Source organism: Bos taurus, chromosome 3 (assembly GCF_002263795.3).
Source record: "Bos taurus isolate L1 Dominette 01449 registration number 42190680 breed Hereford chromosome 3, ARS-UCD2.0, whole genome shotgun sequence".
NCBI classification, from domain to species: Eukaryota; Metazoa; Chordata; class Mammalia; order Artiodactyla; family Bovidae; genus Bos; species Bos taurus.
The window spans coordinates 107,846,545-107,860,485 of NC_037330.1; the positions used below are offsets into that span (position 1 = coordinate 107,846,545).

Consider the following 13,941-nt stretch of genomic DNA (forward strand, 5'->3'; position numbering starts at 1 on the left):
GGCTCTGAGAAAACTTGATTATTCTCCAGAGGTTTTAGGGTGCCAGGGAACTGTCCAGCCTGGAATCTTCTTCTTGATAGATTAGGGGGCAAGTGGGTGGTCACATGCCAGCAGCTCTCAGGAGACTTGCTTCTGTTTCCTGTTCTCTTTACAATCCTCATCCCTGGACTGGTCCCTGAATTGGAGAAATCCAGGCCCTAAGAGGATGACAGGCCATGTTTTTTGTAGAAACATGATCTTCCTGGGGGACTGAGATATGAGACATACCCCCCCCTACTTCCGTCCACCTCTCTACCCACAACATACACACTCCTCTTCCTCTCCTTCTGTCTGCCTCCCTCACACACTGCCGCTAATCCAGGGATCCCCAGAGTGTGGTCCCCCCATCTGCAACATTAACATCACCTGGGAACTCGTTAGTTAAGCACATTCTCAGGCCCCACCCCCTATCTACTGACTCAGAAACTCTCAGATCTGAAGTCACTGAGAGCCCTGCTCTACTCCTTAGACTTTAATGATGTACAGATCACCTGGGGATCTTATTAAAATACAGACTAGGGGAGAGAGGATGCAGATGATGATTTGAGAATCTGGGAGGGCCTGATACTCCTCCTCTCTTAGAAGCTTCCAGGTAAGGCCGATGGTGCTAGTCGACACTCGGAGTCACAAACCTCTGGACACCCTGTTTCTCAACCCTGGCTGCCCTTAGAATCGCCTGGGGAGCCTTTAAAAATACCAATATCTGGGCCCTGGCTCCAGACTGTGATGTAATTGATCTGAGGTGAAGACCAGGGCATGGGTAAGTTTTTAAATCTCCCTGGTGATTCTAGCACACATCCAAAGTTCTCAGCCAAGGTTGGTGGGAAGTGCTTGATACACGTACACCCCATGCCCCTGCTCACCCCCATCTCCCTTTTCCCGTTTGGTCCTCCATCCCTTTCCACATCTCCTCGTCCCATCTGCAGACATTTGCACACATAAGCACAAGCCCGGGACATACAGAGAGGTGCAGGGCAGGCCGGCAGGAGGCTGCGGGCACAAACATGCACACCCCACAAACCAGAGGTGGGCACCCCATTTGTCCATGGGCTGCAAACACCTCAGATGAATAGACAGATGGACACATGAGCTAACCCCAGGATCTGATCTGTGAGAGCACACGCTAGCCGCAGTGGAGTCAAAGGCCTCCTGGACCTGAATCCCTCGATGCAACTCTTGGTCCTGCTGACCCAGACGTCGGGCTTCAGTCTGTCCCTGACGAGATCAGCAAAGAGGAAGGCTGGGTTTAGGCCCCTCCTCTTGCTCAGCACCACTGAGGTGCTCTGGGCAGGATGCAGGCCTCCTTGGGAGCCATTCGGGCCAGGTGGCAGCCAACTCAGTCTCCGGATCTCCAAGCGGCCTTGGGAGCCATACCTGCCCCTGTGCCCAGACCAGCCAAGAAGGGGCACCAAACCACAGGGCTCACCCTTTCTCGAGGCTCTGGGTGTCCTCAACCAGAGCCACAGATCGGCTACGATGGGGCCCCTCCAAGTTGAAAATCCCAACCCCCAGCCCACACCCTGCGTGCAGACAGGCCTGATTGATGGCTCAGGGGGCTGCGGCTGCCGCAGGCCTATTTTATGATGTCATTAGGCAGCTTCAGCAGCGGCAAGGAATCCCTCCTGACATCATAAAGGACTTGATATTTCGCTAATGTTATCTTGGCGGCGTGTCGCCCTGACATTTTCTCTTTGCGGCGCTCCCCCCAGGACCGGGAGTAGTCTAACTACAGCCTGGAAAAAATGCAAAACAGACAAATGCATCCTCGGGGGACAGCGGGAGAGAGCTAATAGACCAGTGTCGGGCTCCCCACCCACGGAGGTGAGGTAGATGGGAAGCATGATGTGTTTGTCAAAGGGACCCAAGAAGGACTCCCCGCCACTGTCTCTCCCACCTTGGACTGCCTCTGAGCTTCTGGAACCAGCTCTGCCACCCAGGGGCCTCAATTGCCCCACCCATGGCACGGGTTGGGGGCGTGGGGTAAGGGGAGCGGGGAATCTTGGCCCAGACAATTTCAAAGACTGTTGAGGGCTTTGAAGCAGCAGGGGAGGGTGACCATGCCACAGAGGTTAAAAGGAGGGACCCCTTCCTATGTTCAGAACTGAAACCCTAGACAGCTAGGGGAGGCTGGGTGTATGGTTTGCAATCCTTGTGGCCGGAAGTGGTCTGAGGTGCAGACTCAGAACAGCAGAAGGTTTTCCCAGCCTGAAGCCCAGCATCTTTGAAAGACCAAGATCAGTGACTGGTTCTGAAACAACACTGAGGTGATGCTGGTGTGTATCCCTAGAAGGGGCCTGGTGAGCAGAAGCTGGCAGAAGTGGCCCTTCTCTCACTCCCACGGTGGCTTGGCTGGCTCAGGGCTCAGTGAAGGAGAAAGCTCTGACTGCCACCAGTACCTCCTAGACTAGTTTCTTTTGGAGGGGGGAGGTGGGGCGGGAGACGGGGGAGGTTCATTGCACTGCAAGACATGTGGATCTTACTTCCCCAACCAGGGATTGAACCTGCATCCCCTGCACTGGAAGCATGGACTCTTAACCACCGGACTGCCAGGGAAGTCCCAAGAGAGTGATTTTAAATAAATCACAATCCTCTCCCCAACAGGCCACAATCACCCACTCCACCCTGACCCCAGAACCCCTGGCAGATGGGCCTCCAGCTCACCACCTCCAGAAATGGGGAGCCCACTCCAGCCCCCAGGCAGCCTGGCCCTCCTTGTGCCGTCTTCCAAGGGTTCCAGGCTCCAACTCCTGGGCAGGACAGGCTTGGGCTGCTCCCACCATCCCAGGACAGTCCTGCAAACACAGATACCACCCTCTGGGTGTGCAGGGGGTGAAGCCAGGGTGGTGCTCTGTGCTCAGAGAGCCAAATAGTTGCCTGCCAAGAGTATAACTGGCCATTTGAACCTGGGGTCCGTGGTAAGAACTATAGTTCAATAGAATGAGTTTCCTTTGTAATCCTATGTATCTTATTTTATGCATTTAAAAGCACTATTTGAGGTGGGTCCATAGGCTTCAGTTAGCCATGAATGTGGCAGGTTTGGGCTTCCCTTGTAGCTCAGTCAGTAAAGAATCTGCCTGCAATGCAGGAGACCTAGGTTCAGTCCCTGGGTCGGGAAGATCCCCTGGAGGAGGGCATGGCAACCCACTCCAGTATTCTTGCCTGAAGAATCCCATGGACAGAGGAGCCTGGCTGGCTACAGTCCATGGGGTCACAAGAGTCAGACACAACTTAGCAACTAAACCACCACAGTGGCAGATTTGGGGAGGTCATTCCGGTCTGGGCATATCTCACAGCTCTGGAGAACCCTCCTCCCCACCTTTAAAAGTGAAATTGTTAACCGCTCAGTTGTATCCAACTCTTTGTGACCCCATGGACTGTAGTTCACCAGTCTCCTCTGTCCTTTGGAATTCTCCAGGCAAGAATAGTGGAGTGGGTAGCCATTCCCTCCACCTTTAAAGGAACTCCTTTTTTTTTTAATTCTTTGTACAATTTTTAAAGATTATTTTCCATTTATAGTTATTACAAAATACTGTCCATATTTCCCATGTTGTTCAGTACACCCTTGAGTCTATCTTACACCCAGCACTTTACACCTCTTACTCCCCCATCCCTATATTGCCCCCCACCCCACTGGTAACCAGTAGTCTGTTCTCTGTAACTGTGAGTCTAGTTCTTTTTTGCTATAATCAGTAGTTTACTGTATTTTTTAGATTCCTCATATAATATAGTATTTGTCTTTCTCTGTCTGACTTACGTCACTTGGCATCATGCCTTCCAAGTCCATCTTTGTTCTTTTTATGGCTGAGTAATACTTCATTGTATGTGTATATATACATATATACACCACAGTTTCTTTATCCAGTCATCTGTTGATGGACACTTATGTCGCTTCCATATCTTGCCAACTATAAATAATATTGCTATGAACACTGGGGTGTATGTATCTTTTTGAATTAGTGTTTTTATTTTGGGGGGATATATACCCAGGAGTGAGATTGCAGGGTCATATGGTAGTTCCATTTTTATTTTTTTGAGGAGCCTCCAAACTGTTTTCCAGATTCCTACCATCAGCGTACAAGGTGAAGTAACTACTTTAAAGCAAAGATGGGAAGACCAAGACTGGCTCCCAGCTCGGACCTTCACCATCCTACTTCGTCTGTTTCCTGAGGCAACAAGGCCACCCAGCAGACTCCAACAGCACTCTTGAGGCTGGAGCACTGTTCTAGAGGGGCAGGCAAAGATGGTTGGGACTCAATTCAGGCTTCTGGAAGTTCTCACCAGGTAAGGTAGATGCACTCCAGCCACATCCTGCTGCCCACCCTTCCCCAGCACACCAAGGAATTCCTGCATGCTTGGCTTTTCCATGCTGATCCCTGGGCCTAATGCCTGACCCGTGCCCTTCCCATAGCTGACCCTCCCTCAACCTCCCAGTGCCCAGTTGAACTCCCTCCCTTAGTCTGAATGCCCTGACTCCCATGGAGAGTCCCAGTGGAATATGAGCCTCCAGGAAAGACCACCCTAGCCTTGGACACACTGCAGCCATGGCACACAGAGATAAAAGATGGAGAATGCCAGGGAGCAGGAAGCCCCAGCCTCTGGCTGGTCCATGAAGCCACTCGAATGGCTCACAGGTTGGATCAGGAATCAGCTCACAGGTGCTTCCTCCTGGATTGGCTGCCCTTAGTAGGAGGACCACTGGAGAAGGAAATGGCACCCCACTCCAGTACTCATCTGGAAAATCTCATGGACGGAGGAGCGTGGTAGGCTGCAGTCCATGGGGTCGTGAAGAGTTGGACACAACTGAGCGACTTCACTTTCACTTTTCACTTTCATGCATTGGAGAAGGAAATAGCAACCCACTCCAGTATTCTTGCCTAGAGAATCCCAGGGACGGGGGAGCCTGGTGGGCTGCCGTCTGTGGGGTCACACAGAGTCGGACACGACTGAAGTGACTTAGCCGCACCAGTAGGAGGACCATAGGGCAAGTTTCCACCTGAGCATCCCCACCACTTCACTAATGAGATGATGCTGAAGTGACCTCTGTCCAGAGCTACAGGAGCATGGTAATCTTTGATTGCCTGAGTTGGTGGACAGCCACTCCTATGCTTTCAGTTCAGTTCAGTTGCTCAGTTGTGTCCGACTCTTCATGACTCCATGGACCACAGCACACCAGGCCTCCCTGTCCATCACCAACTCCCGGAGTTTACTCATACTCATCTCCATTGAGTCGTGATGCCATCCAACTATCTCATCCTCTGTCGTCCCCTTCTCCTCCTGCCTTCAGTCTTTCCCAGCATCACGGTCTTTTCAGATGAGTCAGCTCTTCTCATGAGGTGGCCAAACTATTGGAGTTTCAGCTTCAACATCAGTCCTTCCAATGAACACTCAGGACTGATCTCCTTTAGGATGGACTGGTTCGATCTCCCTGCAGTCCAAGGGACTCTCAAGAGTCTTCTCCAACACCACAGTTCAAAAGCATCAATTTTTCAGCGCTCAGCTTTCTTTATAGTCTAATTCTCACATCCATACATGACCACTGGAAAAACCATAGCCTTGACTAGACGGACCTTTGTTGACAAAGTAATGTCTCTGCTTTTTAATATCCTGTCTACGTTGGTCATAACTTTCCTATGCTTTGGAACTCTCCAAAATAACAAGCAGTTCATCCATTCAACAAAAATTTATTGAACACCATTGCAGATGGTGAAAACAAAGACAAAAATCCCTGCTCTCAAGGAGCTTACATTCTCTTGTAAGAAGCTCTTACAAGAATTCTCTTGTAAGAACCATACTGGAGAGAGACAAGCAACCATAGGAAATAAATTAAAAGTATGGCATGATATACTAGAGGGTGATAAATGTCATAGACAAAAATAAATTGGAGAGAAGAGCAGGCTAGTTCTCATGGAAAAGGTGACATCTGAGTAACGACCTGAAGCGGACAACAGAGGGAGCCATGAGGATATCTGGGGGAAGAGCATTCCAGCAACCGGCACAGAACGTGCAAAGGTCCTGAGGCAGGAATGTGGCTGAGATGTTTGGGGAACAGCCAGGAGAGGGGTGTGGTTGGAAGGAAGTGAAATGGGGGAGAAGAGTAGAGACAGTGACAAACGGAGAGGCTGAGCCTGTGGGACCTTGCGGCTACTGTGATGATCTTCGCTTTTGCTCCAAGTGAGATGGAAGCGACTGAATGTTTTGAGCAGAGGAGTGATGTGATGTGACTTAAATGTTAACAGGATCACTGTGGCAGCAGTGTAGAGAACAGACCCCTGGGGGACTGAGGTGGGGGATGGTGCTCAGCCCGCCACCAGAGCAGCAGAGGTAAATTCTGGGTGTGTTCTCAAGGCAGAATGATGCGCCAGGCATTGCCCCTGGTCCTGCACACATCTTCTCTCACCCTCACATCCACTCTATGTAGTAGCTCCTTCATCCCCACTGTACAGATAAGAAAATGAGGTTCAGAAAGGTCACAAAGCCAGTGAATGAGAAATTTCAACCCAGGCTTATGCAACCTGAGCCCAAATTCTTCACACCCCACTTCAGTGCCCGCTTGGTCAGGATTCCAAAAGGAGAAGCACCTAGCCAGGAACCCCAACAGACAGGAACGAAACTCAGAACTTCATAAGAATTTGAAGTTGTCCAGAAAATGGTCATCTTAACACGCTTTCTCTTTACATTAAAGTTCAAACAATACTTACCAGTGTTAAGCATTTTTATTTTCATTTATAGAGCTTCCAATTTTTAATCAGTCTTTTTTACTGTAAACTCCATCCAAAATCATCAGTGTAGGGAGAAGATCATTGGAAGGGGGAAGGCATTTGGTAATTACAAGATACGAGCTGGTCTTTTCCTAAGTGTAGAAATGATATTTTATGAATGCCTGGCTTCCAAAGGGACTCAGAACAGAATTGTCCACTTTATTGTCTCTTCTTTTTGCTTGAAATCACATTAAATAAACATATATCAAATCTGAGCAAAAAAAAAGAAAAAAAGACATGAGCTGGGACGTTTTGTTTTTTACCAGAATCATCCATTTGCATTTATGTTCCAAGCAGTGCCGAGAGGCAGGGAACAGTACTGCAGAGGGGGTTGAGTCTGACCTGGTCCCTGCAGGACAGAGCAGAAGAGACGGTCAACACACGAGAGGAACCCTATCAGGCTGAGGCTGCCTAGGAATGACCCAGGTAACTGAACATGGAGGTCCAGCCAGGGCAGGCTGTAATCTGAGCACAGTCAGGAGGAAGAACAGCTCCAAGTTCAATCCCAGAAAAGGTCAACCGGTGCAGAAGGGACCATCCTCATACAGTGAAGCTGGGGCAGAGGCGCTCCGAAGTCCGAGCCAGCAGGTCTTCCAGCAGGTAGGGGGGCCACCCTTTAGCAGCACTGCAGGAAGGCTGGGATGTTTCGTCTCCAGAGAGAAGGAGGAAAGGGCATGAGTTCTGACTCAGAGCTACTCTTGGAGTGATTATTAAAATGCAGTGGGGAGGCAGAGACTTTACTTTTTAAGGTTTTAACACCTTTATTTTGGCTTTGCTGGGTCTTGTTTGCTGCCCGTGGGCTTTCTCTAGTCGTGGGGCGTGGGGGCTGCTCTCTGGTTGTGGTGTGTGGGTTTCTCACTGCAGTGGCTTCTCCTATTGCAGAGCGTGGGCTCTAGGGCTCAAGGGCTTCAGCAGTCATGGCGCATGGGCTCAGTTGCTCCAAGTATGTGGAACCTTCCTAGTCCCGGGGGACTGAGCCCATGTCCCCTGCGTCGGCAGGCAGAACCTTAACCACTGGACCAGCAGGGAAGTCCACAATGACTTTAAAGGGCCACAGAGTCCCAGAAGCGTGTGTGGTTCCGGGGCTGAGTCCTCAGAGGGGATGGGAGTGGGGAGCCCCTCTCTGGAGGGCTTCTAGGGTTCATCTGTCACCTCCAGAGCCCAAGGCCAGGTCTTCTCAAGTGAGCTGTGAAAAGGGAAGAAAAGGAGAGAGAAAAGAGGAGAAAGGAAGGGGAATGGGGAGGAGGAATAGAAAAAGAAATGAAGATGAGACAAGGAAAAGGAGAAGGGAGAAATAGACAAGCAGCAAAGGGCAGGTGGGTCCGGCTCCAGGAGTACTCCAAGAGTCAGGGCAGCAACCTAGGAAACAGATAGAAAAGCTTTCTTTCAAACACAGCACAGGCACGTGAATGCCCAGGAGGCTCCAGTGACAGGACAAAGACCGAAGTGATGACCTGGAGCTGCTGAAGCCACATGGAAGATTCCGCCAGCTCACCTGGATACACTGGGCTTGCATCCTGAAGTAGATCCCAACGTACCCTCACGGGTAGATGTGCACGCCCAGAAATGCACCAACAGTACTGGCACAGCCGTAGGTGCCCATACATGGGCACATCTACAGATGTGTGCAACATACAGAGAGGCACAGGGCATCGGGAAGAACACACATGCTGCACAGGGATGTGTGGTGGATGCCACCAGAAAGGCATGAACTCACGGCCAGACATGTGCCAGTGTGGACACGCCTGTGGCACTGCATTAAACCTACAGACACGTGGACATTCAGAGATACAGGCAGAAATGTACAGACACATGTACAGGAATACCAACAGGTGTGTTTGTGCAAGAAGTTCACTTATACACATATATGGGCACACATCATTCGGGCACACTGACACACACACACATGTTGACACACAGATGTGTACAATTACACACATGCATTTGATTAACTCTTGTACTGATAGACGATGCATATACACACATATTTAAAAGGACACGTGCTCCCAGACGCATCCTCAGACACATGTACGTGCACAAAAGCACACTCAGACACCAGCCTACATGCTCAGGCATCGCCAGCAGCCAGGCAGACACACGCATGCATGCACACAGACAGGACCAGGGTCTCAGCTCGGGAGTATCCTCAAGCCAGGTCCTCTGCTGTCTGCCCCCTGCCAGCTGCACAGCTTCGGCTAGCTCCTGGCACCCAGGCTCTCCCATCACCCTTTCATCTGCCCCACTGGCCCCAGCCCCGGCCCCAGGCTCCAGGATGGCAATTGCCCCATTCTCCCAGGTGCCGACTCAGCCAAGTTTCACACCCCAAAGTGGAGCCAGGCCAGCAGGGCCTGTTACAGCCCGCTTGGGGCATCAGCATGGGGGTGGCAGGAGGGAGCCAGAATCCTGCGCTAGTAGAGAGAGGAACAGCCCGAGCCACGCAGGCCTGTCCTGCAAGGCTGCCGGCTTCCTCTTCTCCGAGTCACCCACCCTCTGCGGGCCTCAGGCAGCCCACCTCTGAAATGGGACAATATGTCTGTCCCTCTGACACCTCCATTAAATGGACACTTCACCTCCAGATGATGGAATTTTGCTTAACCTTCCTTTGTTTCATCTTTACAACAACCCTAAGACTATATAGGTGTTTTTCCCCCCTGTTTTAAAGCTGAGCTCAGTTTTACTCAAGAGAGCAGGCAGGTTCCTGGCATCCAGGTTCCTGCTCCAAATTCCACTTCTTCCGTGGCCAACAAATATGCAGCCCGAAAGCTGCCAGCGTCCAATGACTTGCCCACAGCAGACATCCCTAATTGATCATAATCTTCCTTTCGGTGACTCCAGACTTGGACTTGGAATCCTCCTTTACACATCAGTCCAGGCAGCCATTTGGATTCAGCCAGAGTTGGCACCCACGGCGAAAACTATGGCCACCGTCCCTATATCAGATTCTTCTAATTCAGAGGGTGGATGTAAAGAGAAAAGGAAATCAAGGGCAGAAAGTGCTTTGGAGGAGCACAATGATGTGTCTCTCAGAGAAATTTTACTACTGTTTCCAAAGCCTGTTTACATCCAATATCCCCCAAGATCACCCTTCTCGGGTAGAGGATTAGAGAGAAGACTGCCACTGTCTTGGCTCCATCTCACAGAGAAAGGGACTGAGGCTCAGGCAAGTGAGTCCAGGGGCACAGAGCTCCGAGTCAGAGGTGGGACTGGTTCTCTTTGAATATCCACAGCCCCAGCCAGACAGGACAAGGCAGAGTGTGGGGGCCTGGGGGAGCCAGGGCAGGGAGGGCAGCAGGAGGGCCCAGTCTCCATTCCCCCCCAACCCCAGCAGAAAGGAATCGACCCTACAGCTAATTGGTTCAGAGTGCTTCTTTTGACCCTAATTAGCTATTTGTCATGTCTCCATTTGCATACCAGAAAAGATGCAAATTTGCATATTTGTAAATGAGGCCGGGCCTGGATGTGGGTCTGGAAGAGCTTGGCAGTTGCTGGCAGGCAGAGAGGCAGCTGGCTCTTGCCAGTGAAGCCTGGGCCGCGGAACGCGGAGATCTGGAAGACAGCTCCTTGGCTCGGGGCTCCAAGGTGCTCTCGGAGGGGGTCAGACAGGACGGCCCACCTCACTCCCTCCTCCAGGGCTGAGTGGTGGGCAGGGAGAATGGGTGAGCCTAATGCTGCTATTTTGATTAGATGAGACAAGGAGGGGGGGAATATAAAGTAATTTCAGGACGCTCTGTGCTGGGAAGCCTTCTGTTCTCGTCCTTGGATAGAATCTGTAACACTTGCAAAGGGGGAGAGGGGGGGACATCCCCCTCCACCTCCCTGGAGAGAAAAGGTTGGGAGGGAAGGGTGCAGAGGAGAGGGGAGGGCAGGTCAGGGGAAATGGCCCCCTAACACACACACCCTCTTTCTCTCCCTGAGGCTCTCAGAGGCCCACATACACACTCATGCACACCTACAATTCACTTACACACACACGTATACACTCACAAACGCAAGCCTCACCCCCCTCACTACCCCCTCCAGGAGGACCTTTACCCACAGCTCTCCCAGACCCACAGAGATACACACGCAGCTCTAACTGGAGAGGCACATTCACACATGTAGACATTCCCAGACTTCCCGCCACACACACATTCACGCCCTTACACATACAGACACACACTCAGACACTCGATCATAGATGTAGGCATACAGACGCACTTAAGCTGTGCATAAATATTTACACTCACACACACACACAAGCCCTACACGAGCACATCCTCACTGAGACCAAATTCCCCAGCAAATTCTGGAAACTCTGACCCCTCTGCCAGAGTTTCTGGAGCCTCTCTGGGAAGAGACAAAGGAAGCCAGGTAGCTGTCCTTCCCAGAAGGGGAGCAGGGGTGTCCCAGGGGAATTGGACCCTGAGTAGGCACCTGTTCCTTCTCTAGGAGAGCAGTGATGGGCATATGCCCCCCACTGCCTTCCCAGCTTTGGTGTGGGGCTTGAAGCAGAATCTGGGTGTGCCTTGACAAGCAGGGGAACACAGGAGGCAGAGGACTGGGGCACAAGAATATATTGGTGGGGCCTGGCCCATGCATTGAGCAGAAAAGTATCAGTGCCTCGGAGTGTCCATGTCGATCTTGGGGGCCAGTGTGGAATGGGGTGACACAGGCTGCTGCCTCCTCAGGCATGTGGGGACCAAGATGCCAAACCCAGAGGGAGCCCCAGACCCAGGAGCTTCCCAGGAGCTGGGACTCAGGTGCTGGACCCTGAAGGCCCAAGGTCAGGGACCCCATGCCTCAATCACTGTTCCCACTGCCAGCACCTCCTCCCCAAAGCCTGCACCTCAAAAGGCAAGCTAAAGAGCTCCGTATTTGTAAATTAAATATAGCTGCACTCCAGCTTTCCGAGGAGCTGGGAAGGAGAGAAGGAGAAAGAAAAAGAGAGAGGGGAAGAGAAGAAAAGCTGCCGCCCTCAGGGAAGTCTGGCTGGTACAGATTGCCTGAGTCATGAATATTCATCTGGCGAATGAGGAGAGCGGGAGTTTGCATAACAGCTCCACCCACCCAACTGAAAGAAATGTCACCGCCTTTGCCAATAAAGTGCCAAAGGAAGCCGGTGGAGGCTGCCAGCCAGACGGTGCCAAACTGCTGACTTCCACTCCCAGGCGTGGAGAAAGCACATTGTTTCCGGCCCAAGGAGCCGCCACTTGGGGCTGGGGGAATGGAGCTGGCTGCTAGGAGAAAACCAGGAAGAAAAGTTTCACTTGCCGCCCACAGGAAGCCTGGTGGGCAGAGCACCTAGGCCACAGCCCTCCCCAGGGCCCCTCCAAGGAGAGGCTTGAACCCTACTGATCCCAGGAGTCCACTCTGCACGACCACCCAGGGCCCGGGTCCCAGTGGCAACCTCCAGGAGAGCTCCAGGCTTGGGACTCCCTTAAAGAAATCTCAAGAGGGTCCTCATGAGTCCTGGATATAGTTACTAGAGATCAGGAGGCAAGAGGACCAACTAGGTATCTGTGGAACCAAGAGGTCCTCAGTGAGCTTGGCCCCATTTTGCAGATGGGGCAACCCGCCTGCGGGTGGCTCTTCCCTCCCTGGGCCACACCCACTTCTAAGGCTCAAAACTGCTGTCTCTTATTCTGAGAAGTCTACTCTGATCTTTTCCTCCAAGACAGCCAACCTCTCCATCCTCGGTGCCCCCGATCCTGAAAGCTCACCTTGGCACCAGCCCTTTCCTGTCCATGGCTATTTTCTCCCCGAGAGGGCAGAGGCGGAGGCTGACCCATCCACCTCAGTGTCCCATCCCTGCACGAGATTCAGAGAAGCACTGGCGCAGTTTGTTGAGCGGAGTCATTTTCTGCCAACCGTTCCCATCCCCACGCCTGTACCTGGCCCTCGGTCCTTCCTGCTGCTCTGAATCTTGCTTGTCAGGTCCCTGGGAGGTGACGCATCCAGTCCCAGCAACTCAATCTGGGCCCATGGGGATCAAGACAGGTCCTGAGCAGAAGACCTTCCATTCTCAGGCCCCGCCTTCCTGTGAAGACAGCAGAGAGGTTCCAGCTTCCCACAGCATCCCATCGGTGGGGGCGCCCACTAAGGGGTGTTACTAACCTGCCTGCCTACCCGCCAGTCAGCCGCAGCTGGCTCCCTCCAGTAATTACCTAAATGAATGGAAGAAGCAAAGCTGGAGAGAGGACGTTCTCTTCGTAGAGAAAAGCAATTAGGACTGTGGGCGTCTCCAGCTGCTGCTCCTGTTATGTAAAGTTTGGGATGTGTATTTGGGACTTAATGAGGATATTTATGTGTTCATGTCTTACCTTCACAGACTGTTCATTTCAAGCGTCCCAAGTATTCTTGAGCTGAGTACGCGGCAATACAAGCCAGAAAACAGGCTCCAAGGGAGCAGGACCACCCCTGGGGAGCCAAAAAGCCCTCTCCCAGGGCTCACAGAACCCCAGAATCAACGCTGATGCCCGCTGGAGCCCTGCTCCCTTCTGTGGCATCCTTAACAGGTCCATACCCTGCTCCAGGCCTCAGAGACTGGATTCCCTTAATGCCTCTTTCACAGCTAAAACATCTGCAATAGTTGCAAACTTCTCCCTTAAGAACTGAGCCCAAACCAGCCTCTTTGCAATGTCCTCACATTGGCCCAAACACTATCCCAGGGGCCACACAGGACAGCCGCTAGTCCTGCAGGAGGTAGACTGGTGTTAAGGGGAAGATGTTTCTGTGGTTGAATAAACTCGGACAACTTGACGTCGAAGTTTCTTCGCTGCAGGATTTCTCTGAGCCTTGACTGTGGTTCCATGCACTGTGCTGTTCAGCAGATACACTGAACGTATTTGCTCACTGAACTCTTTTCCATGGAACAACCCTAAGAAATTAGGGTTCCAAGCATGTTTTAGGAAACAGTGCTTCCTCAGGTTAGGAGCATGGCCTGGGTTCCTTCAAGCATTGTGTTTCTCCTAGATTGGGCACCATGCCTGGGCCTCCCCACCTCCCCATCCTGCTCATTTCCTGCAGGTGAGCTCTGCGCATGCGTCTGCATTCCTCCACTGCTCCAGACAACCTCTGGCCACTCAGAGTCCACAAGAGCCTATATCTCCTGAACCCAGGTCCATGTGCTTCCACCAACACCATCAAAATGCCAGTGGAGGCACGG

The 13,941-nt window shown here is 51.9% G+C and overlaps 1 long non-coding RNA gene across 1 annotated transcript; it reads left to right on the forward strand.

The window, feature by feature from the left end:
* Positions 1 to 1,697: 1,697 nt before the first annotated feature.
* Positions 1,698 to 9,801, forward strand: LOC132344940 (uncharacterized). Its single transcript, XR_009494028.1, has 4 exons — positions 1,698 to 1,860; positions 4,097 to 4,320; positions 7,153 to 7,397; positions 8,194 to 9,801. It is a non-coding gene; the product is annotated as an uncharacterized lncRNA (long non-coding RNA).
* The last annotated feature ends 4,140 nt before the right edge of the window (positions 9,802 to 13,941 follow it).